We start from the raw sequence: 16,938 nt of genomic DNA on the forward strand, positions 1-16,938 counted from the left end.
ACCAGTCACTCGTGAGTTTTGGAAGTTGTCAAGTGTATTTTTTAATGTACCTATCTGAAACCTTAGACTCGCAATATTGTGTATTGAACCAGACATGGCACTCAAATTAGATTCAGTGGCATATATATCTTGTTAGTAATGTATCCATATAACACATTTCTTAGATATTGGAGTCATGAAAGGATGATAAAAAGTACTGTATAAAAAAATGTGGCGGCATTTTTGCACTGCCTAGGGGCGGCATTTTGTTTAGGGACGTCACTGATGCCGAGTGCCGAAAACTCAATATATCAAGTGGAGCTATTTAAAAATACAAAACATCGCTAAAAATACTATAAATGTCCTTAATTTTTGCGGAACACCATTTAAGGGCGGACGTGCTCAGCGTGGGTCAAAATGGAGCTTTTTTTCTATTTTCAAAGCATGATCCTGGACATACCTTAAACGTTGTAGATAATCTATTTATATAATTTTGAAACCTTATTATCCGTTATATTTATTTTAAACATTTGATGACTGCATAAAGTATTTTTATAACATAAAATAGTATTCTTTTAAATTGTTGTTTTTATTTAATAAAACGCAATTTTTTTTATAGTACTTATTCCACTTTTAATTAATATATTAGGACCGGTTTCGTCCGCTTCAGTGGGACATTTTCGACTGAATACATTTTTTTTTTTTTATAAAACAATATTTATCAAACAAAATTCAAAGCGATAGAAATAATATAACAATAGGTACATAATAATTATCCGTCCAATAATACCTTCCCAATAACAGACTAATTTAAAACTAATGAGGTTGGACATTAATATTTCATACTACGTCAGGGGCGTTAAACAAATTATTTAAAATATTAACAAACCACAAAATATAAAACAATCTACACTTACAATAACATTAATATCAACAAATAATTATAATTAGTCAAAATTAACAATAATTTTTTTTTTTTTTTATAAAAAATAAAATAAAATTATCAATTGAAGTGAGATGGAATAAAAAACAAATACAACCAAAATATGAGTCAGAATTCAATAAAAATAATAAATAATGTACAATATATAAAGTTATGTTATGACAATCCCAAATATTAAATAGGGTACAATAATGGAGAAGACACAAAATATAATTGATCATTTAACAAATTAGAATTGGGCAAAAATTTATACCTATTAATTTCTAGGATTTCCTGTTTATCCAATTTTATAGATTTCTCATTCAAATGCAGGATTTTAAAATTTTTACTGATATTAAAAGAGTGATTATTTAAACTTAAATGATTTCCAAAAGCTGAAGATTCATTACCATTTTTGGCACAGGCTAAATGTTCTTTGATCCTAGTATTAAAGGATCGTTCCGTTTGTCCAACATATTTGGCATCACAAGAGTCACAACTTAATAGATAAATTCCACTTTGGTTAAGTTTATCTAATCTATCTTTAGTATTCACCAGTATTGAATTCAAATTTTGTGTGTTGTAAAATGTTACATTGAAAAGTTTTTTATCTATTTTTCTTGAAATATTTTCAGACACTCTTCCTAGGAAACATAATTTAACCCAGCGTTTAATTACACTGGCTTCATCTATCACTAAGCCAGAAGTCACATTTAATAAAGCTAATTTTTTAGATTTGCTGGCCAGAATGCGATCAATCAAACGTGAGTCATAACCGTTATTAAAAGCGATTTGTTTAATCGTCTTTAACTCCAAAGCAAAACTATTTTCGGACATAGGAACCATTAATAAACGATGTATAAAAGCATGGAAAACTGATAATTTATGTGAGATATGGTGTCTAGAAGAGTTATTAATAATGTTATCACTGAAGGTATCCTTTCTAAAAATGCTAAATGTATGTTTGTTATTTGTAATATTGATTGTTAAATCCAAGAAGTTAATTGTACTGTTCCCTCTCGCTCTAATGTTTTACAATATAGTCATATTTCAGTACATAAATGTGCAGTAGTGTTAAGATTTTTTACATTAACGCAATTAACGCGCCTGGTTGAACATGTTCCTAACCGAATTTTTTTTAACGGTACATAAATTATATAAATAGATTATCTACAACGTTTAAGGTATGTCCAGGATCATGCTTTAAAAATAGAACAAAAGCTCCATTTTGACCTACGCTGAGCATGTCCCCCCTTATGGAAAATTACTGTAGAACATCACACTGCCCTTAATTTAAGGGATAGGTAGGGGGACCCGCTAAACATACTGGCATGGGGGTTCGCTTCAGGATGTGGGGGCCATGATTATATAACAAAGAATCTGCCCCCTAGTTAGATATTAATATGACGATGAAAACTCTGCATTTGACCATATGATTCTAAAATAATTACAAGATAAAAAGAACTTTTTATATACCACGTTTTTAAATTTTCTGTTAAATCATATAAACTTGATAATTCTATGTATTAATAATTTAGGACAAAAAAGGCAATTGTCAACAAATCATTCTTTTTGCTATTTTGCAACAAACAAATATATAGAATACTGAAATGTCATTTTGATTTCCATAGTAACGCACGGATATATTAATAATTTAGTTGCTAAGACCACCTCCTTAGCAACCAATAATAGTGGATTGGATTACGGATTTCTTTCGATATAACTTTTCATACAAAACAGAATTAACTGAAAATGAATTCAATTCTACTTAAATATGACTAAAAGTATTAAAAGAATGCATTGGAATCGTGTTCTGATACATTCTAAAAGTTTCAAATGTCTAGCTAGTCGGGAAGTTAGTTAAAAATCGATTGCAAGATTTGTACTGGATGAACAACCACCGGACAAACAAGAATACGAGCTAATAAAAACGTGGTAAAATATATTCGTGTGTCAACCATTTTGGATAACAATACCGATCATGCTGCTTGGTGGTAGTAAATCACCACGTTTCCATTTAAAGGTTGTAAAACTATTTATGGACCCGTTAACTGACGTTATTATTAATTTAGCGAAACGACATTACTTATTCACCGGAAATTGTAGCAGCAACGTTTTATTATTTTAACAGCCGGCCTCTCGTTTCATCGATTATTCTATTGATCTATAATGCAGTTGGAGACTTTAATGTGTTATTTTATTATACTGGCTTAACCAGATGCATGGCCATCCGCCATTCATGCAAGACAGTGAAAACTTGAAAAAAAAAATCAATTAACTGCCGATGCACACGTCAACTACCGAAAACCATTGGGCCTAGTGCTAGTCGGACAAGGAGCCAAATTATCAATTTGATATTATTATTGGCTTTAAGGGGAAGAGGCATGCCAGCAGAGAACATAGCGGAAAAATACGAAGCTTGAAATTTGAGATTTTTTTTTGAAAATTTACAATTTCAACTGTATTAATTAATAAATATGCATCTGAAAACATTAAAAATATATATTTGTTTTAAATTAAAAGATGAACTTACAATTGTTAAAAAATGTAATAAATTTGAATTTGTTGCCGGGTCACATCTTATTATTACATCATATTTATTATTAAAATTTAGTTAGTTAGGTTTTCAATTTTTTTTTTTGACTAATTCATCGTTTTAATTTTTTTTATATCTCTTTTAAAAAACATCGACTTTTATAAAAATATAAATGTGTATAACTTGAAATCCTTTTTATTTATATCAAATTTTATTCTATTCATTATTAAACTCCATAATTATTCAAGTGGATTTATTCAACAATACAAAAAAAATCGCTAAAAATACACCGAATACCCTTAATTTTACCTGAACCTGAAACAACATTTAGAAAACGATTCTGTAAAAAGTCCCACTGCTTTTACCCCTAGCGATGGGTAGGGGGGCCGCCAAAGATCTAGTCTTGGGGCCAAGATGTGGGGGGCATGGTTTATCATATTTACCAGTTCTGATGCATCCGCACCAGTATTTATTCATATCTAATATTACTCTCCAACAAGAAGATTTAGGCAAAAGCCGGAAGGCGTTGTTGTCGACTAAATGGCAGGAGCTCGTTAGTTTATAATGGAATTGGGGTTAAAAATGGGAGGAGCTTCTTAGTTTACAGTTTTAACACGTAGCCAAGAAGATGTTGTTCCAGTATACATGATGTAATTTCAAAAACATACTCTAATATAAGTAATACAATATGAATCAAGTTTAACGAAATCTACCTGAATCGTTTATTTAGGTACTATCCGGTGGGCATAAATATTTCAGTAGGTACCTACTTAAGTATACAAATGATTACATTATTTTGTACACCATTAGAATAATTTAATACAAATGTGTATAACCTTTTGAACGTAATGCCTATTTGTATTTTCTTTCAGAGTAAATGACCCATAATACGCATGATAATGTTTTACTTTGCATAAATTAAAAACATCCTTTTGAAACTACCGTTTTTACAATGTTCGTGAACTGTAGAAAAAAACTCTGGTCGTACTTACAATCTTGTATATTTTGTGAATTTTCGCAGTCCCCGGATAGGGTTTGTTTAAAGTTTAAACTATAAAAAGCTGGTTACCATTCGCTCAACCTATTAGGTCCATGCGCTGGATCCATATACATAATATTCAATATTGAAATAATCAGTTGTGATTTTACCAGGCGCGGAATTCGAAGCCGCGATATACAGTTTCAGACGCCGAAATTATGCCCCTTGTGCAACGAGAGCAGACAATATCAATTGAAAACTATGAAAACCCGCCTTATCATTATCTTACACGATTCAGATTGATAAGATAGAAATCGGTAAGCCAGTCGCCATAAAGACTTTGAAGCCCATTCGGTTAACGGCACACATGCCCAACGTAGGAGCCATAAACCAAAATGGAGATTTTATGGTATTTTCAAAGCATTAGCCTGAACATTCCTAAAGTTTCTAAAAAAAACAGTATTTGGTTTATATCTACATTATATTGCATGTTCATACAGTTACTTCACTTTTACATTATCAATTTCACGACTTTTACAGTTGTTTTGCATTTAATCTCGAAATTGAAAAATTTGCAGATGCCTTGGTTTTACACTCACGGTGCGATTTGATGACTGTATAAAATATTTTTATTATATAAAATAATATTCTTTTAAACCTCTCGATCTAATGTTTTAGAATATAGTCATATTTCAGTACATCCATGTGCAGTGGTGTTAAGATTTTTTAGATTTATTAATTTTTAAACGCATTTATAAAACCATTAGTAAAATTTATGTTGAAATTATTATAGTTAAATATTCACGATAAAATTATATTTATAATCTCTGTGATCCCAAATTTGACAAGAATTAGGCATTTTATTATTCAAAAATGGGCAAGATTACCAAATTTGAAGATAATTCTAAAGATACTGATTATTAGCTATTTCTTTAACCATTCAAATACGATAAAACATCCTACGAATAATGATTGTTTTATAATAATTATTGACCGAAGAATAAGGTAGTATTTTTTTTAATTCGTCATTTCTATTGGCATTTCCCAGTGGTTAAGCTACAACATTACGGCCGTAGCCATAAATTGACAAACTATAACTGAAGTAGGGAGTAAGATCATGTTAACGCGCGTGTATAAATAAAAGAATAATTGGATTGTTTTGACATAATATCTGAATATACACTGTCTATTTAGAGATTATGACAAAACAATTTCATAATTTTACATTATATAAGCGAAAAGGTAGTGTAAAACTGGGTTCTCATTTCACCAAAACTAAAAACACTGTAAGTATTTTTACTTAGTAGCAGACCTCTGTAAATTAGGCTGCAGTCGTATTATGTATATTTTGCCCGTATGGGGTTGTTTTCTGAACGTTTTTCTTCATTGTTTGTATTGATTATAATAAGTGTAGTTAACTTTCCCGACTGACTTTCATCTGAAGTGATCGAATTGAATTAATATTGGTTTTATGTAGACGTAACGTTTGACAGCTAAATTTTATTATATTGTCGGTTATAATTATTATTATTCAAATTTATAATGAATCCACAGTAATCCAAACCAATCATTGGCGATTTATTCTTGAGTTTAACTACCATGAATCTCAATGAGCCTATAGTTAACGGCTAATTAACGACCAGCATGCGAGAGAAGGTCTAAAAATAATATTATATTGGCGTTCGTATTGCTTCGGTTTTATAGCGCCATTGATTAATTTCGTTGGATGATTTTAATTGTTTCATGCGCACGTGCCAATTTCATCTCGCTATAAAACCTGTTTGTGTTTATTTGACACGTGAAATATTTTTTTTATATTTAACCCGACAAAGGAAGGCCGGAGGAAGCCTTTTGATAATATTATGTATTATAAACATTATACTCATTCCTATTTAGGCGACTAAATAGTATCTATCTTCAAAGGTGATCTCACTGATCTCTTATTGGTAAGCGTAAAGTGATAAGAAGTAATATGATAAGAAGGTAGACTGGAAAGTGGGGAGAGAGAGAAGAGAGAGATTTGGTTAGACATATTGCTCGGCGAGTAGACAACCATTGAAAGTGGTATCCAAGGGGCACAAGCACGTCATGAATTTACATACTCGTAAAGTTCGATCGATGTATGTGGCAGCGAAGAACTATGACCGAGAATTGCGGAATAAGCTAAGGGAAGCCTTTGTCCAACAGTGGATCAACCTCGGCTGACGATGATCATACATCATAATGTTACTGGATAAACAAATAATTAAAAACATAACGATTGAAATAGACATGTTTATTCAAAGAAATTAGAATTCCTATTATCTAGTTACTTGTAGTACTTACCTAATATTACGAGAAAGTGTTTCTTATAAGTTTACTGTGAAAATACTGTGCAGTGTCTTCAGACTCGTCACTGACTCACAGCCAGGATGGAGACAGAAATATGATAATGAGCTTTACGTCTGTATATTGTATAGATAGATAACCCATCAAATTGTTTCACCTTAGACGGCTGGGGAAAAAAACTAACATTTGAAAATCTAGTGTCTAGTTGGATTTAAAAACGTGGGTGACCACGACCTTGAGAAAGGCAGATATTCAACGGAGCGGCCCATTTAACCTAACAGTATCTTCAACCCAGGTAAGATTATTTGTAAATAAAATAATCCTTATTTTTATGTTTATATTTGATTACTTATTTACATACTGTTATTTGGGATGCTTTGTGATCATCATCAGTATCTAATAAATAATAATGGTTCATTTTATAAAAAGCTTGTTTACAAGTGTCACAATGAAGCAAATCGTTTTTTTTTTGAAGCCCTGGTTAATCAATCTAAATCTCAAACCACAAAAGTATGAACATGCTACAAATGATTCCGCAATGACTTGTAGTTAATTTTATCAATACTTTCAGTAAAATTTTCTTCATTCATTTTAACGTATGTATGTTCTAATAAAAGAAGGTTTTCTTCTGTTTGTATTTACCAAACGAAATAACAAAACCATAGCATAGGTATTAAACGTATAAGTTTGGGGCTATAGGAATATACATCTCAGAAATAAAGTCATAAGCTATTATTATTCAATTAAAAACCTTTTGTTCATCGACTTAACTACTTATTTTTATTTTAATGAAATGAAAATCATTTTATTTCACTACCACGTCATGATAAAAACGACAAATAATTAAAAAATATATGAATGAGTTTTATTCCAAAAGGTTTAATACAAAGAATATTTTTGGAACCAATTTTTAAGCTACCTACGAAGGATTTTCTGTATTGGAAAATGTAGGTAGATGAACATTCAAACCAGGAAACTCCTGCGTTTGATAACTGAGACAGAGTTAATGTAGGTCAGATGGTATTTAATATTAAGGTTGAATTAAAAAAATTATATAAGTACATACTTAATGTTATTTTAAGAACTAAGTTATTTTGTGTGTCGTTGATATTCTGCTATAATTTTTTTCTTTTAATTTAGAGACTATTAGATAACTGCAAAGGTGCTACAAGAACGATCTACTTGAGGCAGGCGAGAGGCACGCGACGTCTGATCGGATGTCGGAGTGGGGTAGGATGAAATAAGTATTTGATATCTTCAGCATTCAGCACTCAGATATCGTTGGTGAAATGTTAACGATTAGAGCCTTTTCAATAGCGTAACGCGTTGTCATACAACTAAAGGTGAACAACTGCAAAAACAACATTTTACAGTATAGCCATTTTTGTGTTTAGCAAGGTACTTAAATGGTTCCATCATGGCCCCCACAAGGGGAGGGCTGACAGGGCTCTAGCCTGGGGGCCCGGGCTCAGGAGGGGCCCGGCGAGACCAGGCCAGTTGACCAGATAAGCGAGATAAACACACAAAACAAATTTGCCTTAATAGTAAAAAAAAGTCGCCTGCGGCGTTATTTTCCTTCAATAATGTTATTACTTACAATTATATGGTTGTACGATAAAATTTTTAATTGTGTATCGACACTCGACAACTTTACTCCTTAATTCAAATGGATGTATTAAAATATACAACAAAAAACACTAAATATACACATTAATTTTACCAGGTACACCATTTGGAAAACGCTACTGTAGAGTACCACACTTATCCTTAGAGATAGGTATGGGGGCCCGCCAAAGATCCTGGCATGGGGTCCCGGTTCAGGATGCGGGGGCCATGGGTTCCATTGTGTAATATTTTACATAATAACATTTAATTTTTTTTATATTGTAATATATATGATTAAGACAATTGAATTTTCATATTCGGAACTTAAGAAATTTATTTACTTTATGAGAAAAAAAATAAATAGTCACTTGGTCAATTTTATTTGTACTAAAAATGTATTTAATTAGGTAGTCATAGTAAACATCATCATTAGAAATAACACAAAACTTTGCTTACACATAATAATACAAATATTCAACTGTAATTATTGAATAATAATAATGCAACAAAGAAAAGAAGAATTCTGGTTCTACAAAAATCAATTACAAAGTAATTCAATAAACAAATATATTTAAAATCACCTCTTCCTTGGTTTTGACACATTTACCCCATTGAATTTTATAACTTCATTGTGAGACAAATTTGATACGTTAAACGTTACATATAACATTATCACTTGGTCAATTTTTTCAGGTAAAAAAATGTGTCTTAAAGCAGATAGTCATTTTGACAAACTCGGGTTAGTATGTTTCCAGGCTGTAAATCAGCTGGGCATTTTTTCCAGACAACCGCAACGTTAGTAAGATGTCAGATAGTCATTTAGTGCATTTTCACGAAAAATGTAGTTGGACACTTTTACTTGAACGGTCCTTAATGATGACAACTACGAGTATGATAAACATGTTTTTGACCAGCGTTTCCCATTTTTTGACAACGTATTATAAAAAACTTCCATAATTATTTTGAATACGAAGCACCATTATTTACCGCACAATATGGCGTGAGATTGACTTTATATTTTACTGTCATTGGGTTTCATGAGATGTTGTACTGACAATTATTTTAAGAAAACTTAATCATTAATATATATATTATATATAAATAATATAATCAATATTCACTAAATTTATAGATTGGTCACATTATTCGGTACAGTTCGGTTATGAGGAATACCTCATTATTAGTATTTCTCATAACCGAACTGTACCCATTATTCTGATTAGGAAATGCTGTCGTAATCGAAGAATCCTATAAATTATTTTAACAGCTATATCTGCTTTTGTATGTATGTTTTCTACACCCTGCCGCCATATAATTGGATAGATTCTATTAAAATTATGGTAATAAGTAAGTAATCTATTATGTTTTATTCTTCAAAAAATCTGATTGTGTAACATGTGTATTTCTGTGGATGGAAATAATAAATTTTTCGGGGAAATTTCAGGCACGTGGCAACCCTAAAGTTGGTAGGTAGGTACCTAATAAATTATGCAGGCTATGGGGGGGTATCAATATTTCACGTTCATCTAAATCGATATAGTAGCTATTTATGAAATTTGAGACCTGCTACAATTAGTTGACTAATTGCTAGCCAAGACAATGAAATCAGGCAATATGCCGTTGATCAATTTTGATATTAATTATTGTCAATTTATTATACGATCTAAATTCCAAGAAAAACCTCCAACCAACGATTAATCAAACGGTAATCACAAGAAGGGCGGATAATCATAAATAATTAAGGTAATCATGAATTATGTTGGCTAGGTACCAGTGGTGAAGGGTGACTTTTAGAAAGAGGTAGGCTGTGGAGATCTGAGAAAACATGCACACCTGTCTGGTATACTTACGGGAAACAAGTAGATAATACGATATTAGTACTAATAAATAGGCACACACTAATTCTATGAAATTTCAATAATTCACTGTCGACGTAAACTTGAGCGATGAGCTTAAATTACGTATTTTCCTAAACATTTATACACATCAAAAATCATTACATGAAATTAATTTTTATTTTTAAAAACAATCTATATGTGATTAAATGCCATAGATTTTTTTTAAATTATCTAATTATTATTATTTCGGACAAAGCTGCAATCATAGATTAATAATATTATGCGCAAATGTTTTAGACTTGACGATGATCGGAGCCTATCATATTGCATACAATGCGATAGACAGACTGCGGTCCATACAAAAAACAGCATTCCTCGACGAATAATCCGATAATAATGTTAAAGACAGGTGGGGGCGCTGTGGCATATATTTTTTAAAACCTTTGTTTATTGTTGTTCTGTAATCTGTATATATACAATACATTCCTACATATACGACAGTTATCGTTGGCAAATACAATTACTTTTATACAATATAAAAAATCAAGTGACTATATAAATACGTCAATATGCAATTAACAATTATTTTTCTTAAAAAGTAGGCTTTAAATAATCGCCTAGTATGGAGTCTTTGCCACTGCTAGGTACCTACTTACTTCTAGTATCCAATACACTAAACTTATACACATTTAAACACAGAACAAAATAAAATTTTGAAAAGCCTCAGAAACATACATGTTACAAAGTGCTAGAAAAAACATTAAGCCGAGTCCGCCGAGTGGTACTCAAACTCACATCATTCACTTTCCAGGAGAGTGCTCTCGTCTACAAATTTATATTTTTTCTATAATAAAGTATCTAACGTTCTTAAAACTTGTGGATATTCAGTAGGTAATTAAATAAATAAATAAATATTTTTATAATCCTTACAGCGCTGACGGCACAGCTGTTGTGTTCTCATTAGGTGGCATTAGATATAATTATCATGTTATTTAAATGTGGTAATTAAATGTTCTGCGGTGAAGCGGTTTAATTACAAAAGCCTCAATAATAAAATTAAGGATGCGTCGGGCGGTTGTTACGCTTAAGTACATAGTTTAATAAACTATTTTTTTATTCAACGGATACGACACAAGATTATGGAATGTAACATTCTATATATTGAATATACATCCTTTGAAAACATCTCATGCATATATAAGAAATCATTTTGTAGAAAAGCAGATTCAGTTCAAGTCCCGTCAGGGTCGCATTTTTTTTTTCTACAAAATGATTTTTCCTAGTGTGTATGATATGTTTTCAAATTATGCTTAAGGGGGGACATGCTCGTCGAAGGTCAAAATTGAGTTTTTATTGTATTTTCAAACCATGATCCTGGACACTCCTTAAACGTTGTAGATAATCTATTTATATAATTTTGAAGCCTTATTATCCTTTATAGTTATTTTAAACATTTGATGACTGCATAAAGTATTTTTGTTACATAAAATAGTATTCTTTTAAACCTCTCGCTCTAATGTTTTAGAATATAGTCATATTTCGGTACATAACTGTGCAGTGGTGTTAAGATTTTTTACGTTTATTAATTTTTAAACGCATTTATGAAACCATTAGTATAATTTATTACGAGATAATTTTTGTAAAATAAGATGTTTATCACACTTGAATGGTCAAAGACATAGCTTATAATAAGTATCTTTAGAATCATCTTCAAATGTGTTAATCTTGCCGATTTTTCGAATAATAAAATGCCTAATTCTTGTCAAATTTGGGATCACAGAGATTATCAATATAATTTTTTATCGTGAATATTTTACAAAAATTATCTCGTAATAAATTATACTAATGGTTTCATAAATGCGTTTAAAAATTAATAAACGTAAAAATCTTAACACCACTGCACAGTTATGTACCGAAATATGACTATATTCTAAAACATAAGAGCGAGAGGTTTAAAAGAATACTATTTTATGTAACAAAAATACTTTATGCAGTCATCAAATGTTTAAAATAACTATAAAGGATAATAAGGCTTCAAAATTATATAAATAGATTATCTACAACGTTTAAGGAGTGTCCAGGATCATGGTTTGAAAATACAATAAAAACTCAATTTTGACCTTCGACGAGCATGTCCCCCCTTGTAGTTATTTAACCTTAATTGAATACAAAACTAATTGCATTCTGATTGGCGGAATTTGAAGTACCTCTGTTACAATACGTAGTTATAATTAATGCTCGGAAGTCAGCCACGAAATTACAAATCGATAGTACCGGTGTCCAGTAACAATTAGTTAGTTTTTTGGAAGAAAATTGTATAGAGATACCATGTTTGAAGCACCTTGCCACCCCCACGTTTAAAATACATTATATTTCTTTGGATACATTTATTTTTGTATACACATTTACTAATTTTAGTAGCGGGTTCAATTGTTTGCGAATAACCACGTAAGCTGAATTCATCCTCTCTTACGTGTTTTTAAAACAAGAAAATCATTAGGTACATTATACGTAGGTATATTAAATTTAATTAAAACCCCAATCTAATTCGTTACTACTGATTAGTACTGATTAATCGTAATCCTAAGTAGAAAGTAATGTTATCGCGTTGTATATTGCATAAGTTCTGGATAACATTAGTCACTGTTAAGTAATTTGTGAATATTAAAGCAGTTTCCTAATAGCAATTATTTGCAGGTAAACTATAAATAACTAGATACGGGTCTGAACAAAGCATGGCTCTGTAACCTGCTTAGTATGTCTAATGAAAATTTGCCGCTGAAAGTTTTTAAACCCTCATTAAGTTAATTCGAAATTTACTATTAGAATGTGGGCCCACAATCGACTTTACTTAGGCAAATGTGCGTAGCCATAAGTTTATATGAAAATAACAATAATCAAATTTAATTATTTTAACACTAGGTATATATTATATTTATAATTGTATGTACAATTATATATATATATATGATGATTGATAATGATTACTTATAAATGATTTATTTACTTATTCACCTCGATAAAAATCAGTTTTAATACGTTCAGTGCATAACATAATAATATCTAAAAAAATAAGTAAAACAAAGAAATTCTCAACTTCCCATTAGTAGTGAAAATGATAAGTTGTCAAAGTATTTCCCACCTTACAAAGAGCCTACTATCGGTAAGAGAAATCTAGCCTTCAATTTATTTAAGCACTGGGATCACATCGTCTCTTTCACTCAGTCCTGCGGTACGCAAAGTGATTCAATACGAATCAAATGGTACGAGGTCACGCAGGCTTCCTCCTTTCTTCACATAAGCTGGTTATGGAAATAAAACATATTTTATGAATGGTTAATGCTTTCAATGGAATCGTATTATAATACAACTGTGTGTACACGCTTTTCACATTTTTACAATTCAATTCCTATGGTTGTTCCTATGATCTGTGGTTGGACCCACCGGTCGATCGCGATCGATGCGTTGAAGATGCCTGGCATACATAACACATATATATATATTATTAATGACACAATCCAGGCATTAAATGGTAGAATATCTGTAAAATTAACAAATACTTTTGTTTTCATTCTTTTACAAAATATATACCTATACATATTTCTTGGATGCATCTTTATTTGATTTCAGATAAATGAATGCAGTCTTCCGACATAAAAAGGTTCTCGATCTCAGATTTTAGTAGAATTAAGTAGATTATTGTACCTTGCAGTTAAATTAATATGTTATTATTTATTAAATATTCACTCTGATTTACTATTATAATCAAATTTAAGGACGATTAAAATGTTTTTGCAATGGTAATTTGATTAAATATTATTTGAAATGCGATATTTATTTATCTTGTAAAGAAAACTTTACTTTTGAAATTTGTAATATTATAATTTTGCAAAGGCTGCATCCGGTTTTCCAGCGCACGGATGGAGGTATTCACGCGCAAAAAAGCTGTTCACGCGCCCGTAAACTATATTTGTCTGCCATCAGGCAATAATAGCCAGCAAGTTGATCGTTGGTATATAATCAAGAAAGTCTTACTAGACATCACGTCAATTTCAACGCAATTCTTCAAATGAATTCATTCGAAAATATAAGCACGCAATTTCGAACAATTTGAGTAGTTTTTTTTTGAAATTAGAATGTGAATTAGTTCGTTTGAATTTAGAACGTGGATTGGATTACTTAATTTAAAATTGAATATAATATTGACAATAGACAATTTTATTCAGTGTTCAAGTGTTCCTTTTTTTGAATTGTTAAGACATTTCAAATAAAAAATGTTGAACTGTAAATATATACAATTTAAAAGTATAGTTTGCTAAAAGTACCTATACATACTCCCTTTTCACATTTTTATAATAAACCGTCGCCGGTTTCATCTTGTATTATGTCCACGTCGAGAAATAACAACAAAGACAATTAATAATAAGTGTAATGTACCTACTAAGAGTTTTAAATCGGTATAGTTTAAACATATTACTAATTATATAATAATATAATTCAAGAAAATATTAAATAAACAGTGCGTCCATTTTGTAAAAATTCAAATCATGGAGATTAATTCTTCTTTAATAAAAAAAAAATATTTTAACGTATTATTTAAATAAATGGGAAATATAAAATTGTATTATTAATTATAAAAAAATAGTAGAATATTTTAAGTACTATCTAATTATATCTTGAAAATACGTTTATCTGGAAAAGCTCTCAAAATTTGAATGTTGAATTTGAACTCTATTTTTAAGTTTTAATTAACATAACGTGAAAAGTTTTACGGTAATTATTATTATAGACTTTGTTCTTACCTGCTTTATAAAGGGTATTACCATATTTTACGTAGTTCGCGCGTCTTTTACCCAACTTAACAGATCATCACATTTTGCTTTTAATGTTGGTATTATTATAACGCTGTCAATAAGCTTTTCTTTAGCGTATACAAGCCCGAAAATAAATTCAGCGGAAATTTCGCAGTTAATAACGCAAATTTAATGTTTTGACATTATGCGTGCAGACTTAGCTACAATTTTTTTATATTCTTTTATGAACGTGTTGCCTTTGTTTACACGAAACAGTTAACATCTTCCCGCGTGGAGTGCGCCGGTTTTTTTTGAAAATAGAACTGAGTCTCCCGCCGCCAATATCTGCCTGTGTCATAATTTAAAAAATAGCACTCGTCAATCATGTGATGTCTGTGCTATTAACAAATGTGAATTATTTGTGTGAATATTAATCATATTTAAAATTAAAAGTGATAGGATATTTTTTTAATCCGTGATAAAAATGAATCTCAAGTTAAATAATAACGAACGCCCCAGGACAAATTGTGAAGAAGTGGTGCCTTATTCCTCAGCAGTGAGTATTTTCGTGAAATAAGTTATATCATGTTGTGATTTATTCTTTTTGTATCGGATGATTTATCGTAACAATATTTAAATATACACCTGTTACTGGTCGTTGTTTCTAGATAACCTTAAAATATTGCTACATTTTTACATTTATCATTACTACATACCTACGTAAATGTATATAAATTATTTTTATTTCGAGATATGTCATGACATTATAACCGGAAAATATAATATTTCTTTAAATAACATAATGTAATTATTAAAATATGATCCGTTAAAATGAAAAGTCAACTCCAGAAGACAAGAAAAATCCTTATGAACTTTTAATATTTCAACAAAAATTATAATTATAACAATTTTATTACACAATGTTTTTAATGTGGTTAAATTGGTAATCACAAAAACCTTATACCTATTGCTCATTAGTGCTTTAAAAATGTCGTCATCTTTGCAACTATTTTTAAATAATATGCTGGGGATAATAGTGTCATATTATTACATATGAATCTGTAATACATAACGAATTACAAATAGTTGTAATATTAGTGGTGTTTTTTTAAAGATTCACTATCATATAGTTTGGCCCCGTCTTCAAATGAACAGTTTCTTCAATGTTTTTTTTCACTAAAAAATAAAGATGCGGTTGTTGGTTTTATATAATTTTACAATACTGCTGTAGCAGTAGGCCTCAGGACCTCGGGACTTGTCAGTGTTATTTATACACGTGTGACGTTTTCGGTGGGGTTCGACTACTTTGAGCTTGGTTATCGAAACGATCGAAGTTGCAACAATGCAGGGGCCAGCAGTTTTCCCAATTATAAACTACATACACAATAACTCGCAATTTACCGAATATTCACATATATAATAAGCGATCATAGTTGATGGGTAGGCTCAGTCTCCATATCACTCCGCACAGCATCTCTTTCACCGAGCCTGGGACCAGTAACATAACTCCTGTATTATTTACCTTTGTACCATCTGTATACCGTTCTACCAGTAAAAAGCTTACACTCCTCCATTCACTGGAGCAACCTCCAATCCGACTTTAATCTCTACACCAATCGCCCCTAAAGCGGCCTCGTCCCTCTACAATGAGACCTCCTAAACATTTTATCTTAGGCACGTTTCTGTAATACATTATTTGTATAAAACATAGTTAATGGCAATTTCTTTTAACGGCCCACGTGCTTCGCGTAGGTCAAAATTGAGATTTTATGGTATTTTCAAAGCATGATCCTGGACATTCCTTAAACGCTGTAGATAATCTATTTATATCATTTTGAAGCCTTATTATCCTTTATATTTATTTTAAAAGTATTTTTATTACATAAAATAGTATTCTTTTAAACCTCTCGATTTAATGTTTTAGAATATAGTCATATTTCAGTACCTGCATGTGTAGT

The sequence above is a fragment of the Rhyacophila brunnea genome, unplaced genomic scaffold, assembly GCF_057557595.1.
Source record: "Rhyacophila brunnea isolate RB1 unplaced genomic scaffold, BYU_Rbru_1.0 scaffold_7, whole genome shotgun sequence".
Taxonomy (NCBI): Eukaryota; Metazoa; Arthropoda; class Insecta; order Trichoptera; family Rhyacophilidae; genus Rhyacophila; species Rhyacophila brunnea.